Source organism: Sinocyclocheilus rhinocerous, unplaced genomic scaffold (genome assembly GCF_001515625.1).
Source record: "Sinocyclocheilus rhinocerous isolate Xijiao unplaced genomic scaffold, SAMN03320098_v1.1 scaffold579, whole genome shotgun sequence".
Lineage (NCBI taxonomy): Eukaryota > Metazoa > Chordata > Actinopteri > Cypriniformes > Cyprinidae > Sinocyclocheilus > Sinocyclocheilus rhinocerous.
Window position 1 is genome coordinate 1,298,373 of NW_015666542.1, and position 3,513 is coordinate 1,301,885.

Below are 3,513 nucleotides of genomic sequence, written 5' to 3' on the forward strand. Positions count from 1 at the left end.
ATAATTTTTTCCCGGATTCTTTGATGAATAAAAAGTTAAAAAGAAGAGCACTTATTTAAAATAGAAATCTTTTCTAACAATATACAGTACAGTTCAAAAGTTTGGGGTCAGTACATTTTTTATTCTTTCTTTTTTTGAAAGAAATTAAAACTTTTATTCAGCAAGGATGTGTTAAATTGATAAGAAATGAAAGCAAAGATTTATATTGTTAGAAAAGATTTATATTTTTAATAAACGCTGTTCTTTTTAACTTTTTATTCATCAAAGAATCCTGAAAAAAAGTATCGCAGTTTCCAAAAAAATATTTGGCAGCAACAACTGTTGCCAACATTAAAAAGTATCAGTTTCCAAAAAAAAAATATTTGGCAGCACAACAGTTTCCAGCACTGATAATAAATCAGCATATTAGAATGATTTCTGAAGATATATCATATAATATAAACATACTTATACTTGACAATATTACATTATTTATAACGAATGTAGGAATATAAAAAAATAAATAATAAAAAAAGGAAGTAAACACTGTAACCACCAACAGGGCACTCACTCAGTAATCTGGGAAGTTTGTGTGCATTGGGAATCATATTTTGTTTCAAATAAAGACAAGGTAACACTCATTTTACGTACAGCACACAGTGGAAATGACAGAGAACACGCGATCACGCAGGATACAAACGCACACTTCACAAGATCTCACAGCTGGATTCGACTAAGTCTGCAAGGTTTGTGAAATTTAATGTTTATTAGACATTAAATATTTGTTTAAACGATATAAATGCGTATTTGCTGAATAAATAAAGTATTATAGTGTTTGCCTTTCTAATACTAATTATTTAAAAGCAATCGTTATAATACTTTTTTTGTGTAGACCTACCTCCTTTGTTTAACAGTTCTGTCTGATTATTAGACCGACTTCTATCCGTATTAGAACCGTTAAACGGCGACGGCAAACAATGAAGAGGGAGAATGTGAAGCGTTGTGTGTGCAGGCGCTGCCGTCAAAATAAAAGTCCCGCCTCGAACACATCGGCCAAACAGGAAAACTCATCGGCCGATGCCGATATCTAAAAAATGCCAAATATCGGCCGATATATCGGCCTTCGCGACATATCGGTCAACCACTATATATATATATATACAGTAAAATGTAGTGATCTGAATATTTTTCCATCTACATACTTAAAATTCATGATTATAAAAACACACTACAAGTTAATTAAAAATAAAACCATAAAAAAACACTTGAAATAAACATGAACTAAAATAAAATAAAAAGCTTTTTTATTTCAACAACATTTTTAAAATAACATGCAAAAAAATAAGAAATCAGGAAGGGGGCCAACACTTTTTCACACCACTGTATATATTCAATGATGAACCTAACTACTCGATAACTAAAGTATTGTTCATTGTAGTATAATATTATAATATTTCTCTTGTCCCACAACAAACAAAGAATGAAATGATGTCAAAGTGTTAATTTAAAATTTATAATGAAATAAATAAATAATCTAATAATAGTGTATTAGAGAAAACTGTTGAACAGAGGCAGTAAAGTAATGTAGACAAAGAATGGGATTTGGCATTTACATCGCTGTCTAAATAAAAGTCCCACTTCTGAGACATCGGACAAACAGTAACTTAGCGGCCGATGCCGATAATTAAAAAAATGCCTGTTTGGAATGTTTCCGAAATTTACTGGGAATTTTCCACCTTTTTGCAACCCTAGGTTTGCTACAGAATACTACATTATATTTTTCAATCCCATTAAGTTTAAATGAGTTACTGCAGAGTGAGAGAAACTAAAACACATATAACCCCCCCCAATTCCATTTTTTCCTGTTTTTTTTATTTATTAAATATTCCATTTTTTCCATTATAATTTTTCTAAACTGTTTTAATGGTAAATTGAAAATATAAATCAAAAATCATTTGACAAATACTTGAAATCATGAAAAATGTAACAACAATTTATTATAAGTTAAAAAAAATACAAATTTTAAGGCTATATGAAATGTTTTGTTTTTTTTACTTAAATCAGTTTTATTTTTTTTACAAATTCTGTGTTTTCCATTAATTTTCTGGATTCCATTTTAATGCTTTTGTTAAATTTTAATAATCAAACGCATCTCTAATTAATAAATTTTATAAAATATATAATTATTTTTTAGCTCTTTTTTTTCAGAAAAACTGCGTTTTGTGTTGACTTTTTTGTGGTAAATAAATTCTGGTAAAGAATTTTTTTGGGTAAATATTCTTTAAAGAATAATGTTTTAGTAGTACTATCATTACATTAAGTAATAAATTTCTGTCACAGTTTCTGCAAATTAAAGGATTAGTTTCAGAATCAAAATGTCTTGATAAGTTACTCACCCCCATGATATCCAAGATTTTCATGTCTTTTTCTTTCTTCATTCGAAAAGAAATTAAGGTTTTTGAGGAAAACATTCCAGGATTTTTCTCCATATAATGGACGTCAACAGGGACAAATGATTTGAAGGTCCAAATTGCAGTTTCGGTGCAGCTTCAAATAGGGCTGTGTATTGGCAAGAATCTGGCGATACGATACGTATTACGGGGGGTGCGATACGATATGTTGCAATACATTGCGATGCTGTAAGCAAGGCACTATATTGGGATATTTCTTATTTTAGGAATAGGATAAAATTAAATAAATTAGCAATAAATAAATAAAAATTATTTAACCAGAACACAGTGGGATCTGCATTTGCAATAATCAGTCCCTGCACTGTTAGACATTTCAAAGGGTTTTTACAGTAACTTACTGGCAACACTTAAAGTGGAAATGAAGCAGTCAGTCAAGTTTACATTATTTATTAAAGTGATTTCCACTTTGATTAAAAAATATATAACAAACTGACAAGGCTTAGTTAAAACACGTGAGAATGATAAACTTTATTGAGGAAGCAGCACTGGTCCGATTGTTCAGATAACGTTAGGTGATTAGTTAAACACTACGTCCTGTTAATAGCAGGAAAGCTAATTGTATTCGCAAGTGAACATAAAATGTGATACATACAACTGGTGAACCAGTCAAAGTAATGCATATGTCTTAATGGTCTGACATAACAATAAAATGCGACATGAATGATGAAGCGTTGTCTGGTTACATCACCTTGCGCCTGGCATTATGAAAACAATGTTTGGGATACCACGATCAAAACTTAGCATATAGACAGTTCGATGTTGAATATTCATCCAAATTATGGTGAAAACCAAATTTTTTGTGTGTTAAAATAACATTTGTGTGATCAAAATGTAAAGAAATGCTTCTATTACTTCACTGGCCATCGGAGCGAACCAACCCCGTGACGTCACACGCGGTGGTACTGCAAGATGGCGGCGCCCTTGCTCTAAAAGCTATAACAAAACATCCTTTTTTCTTTAAAATGGTTACATTAATCATGTTTGTTATATATTTTTTAATCAAAGTGGAAATCACTTTACTAAATAATGTAAACTTGACTGACTGCTTCACTTCCACTTTAAA

The 3,513-nt window shown here is 30.6% G+C and overlaps 1 protein-coding gene across 4 annotated transcripts in view; it reads left to right on the forward strand.

Annotated features, from left to right (window-relative positions):
• The window catches only part of LOC107732679 (protein phosphatase inhibitor 2-like), a 34,053-nt gene that overhangs the window by 1,242 nt on the left and 29,298 nt on the right, over positions 1 to 3,513 (forward strand). The gene's annotated exons all lie outside the window — the stretch shown is intronic.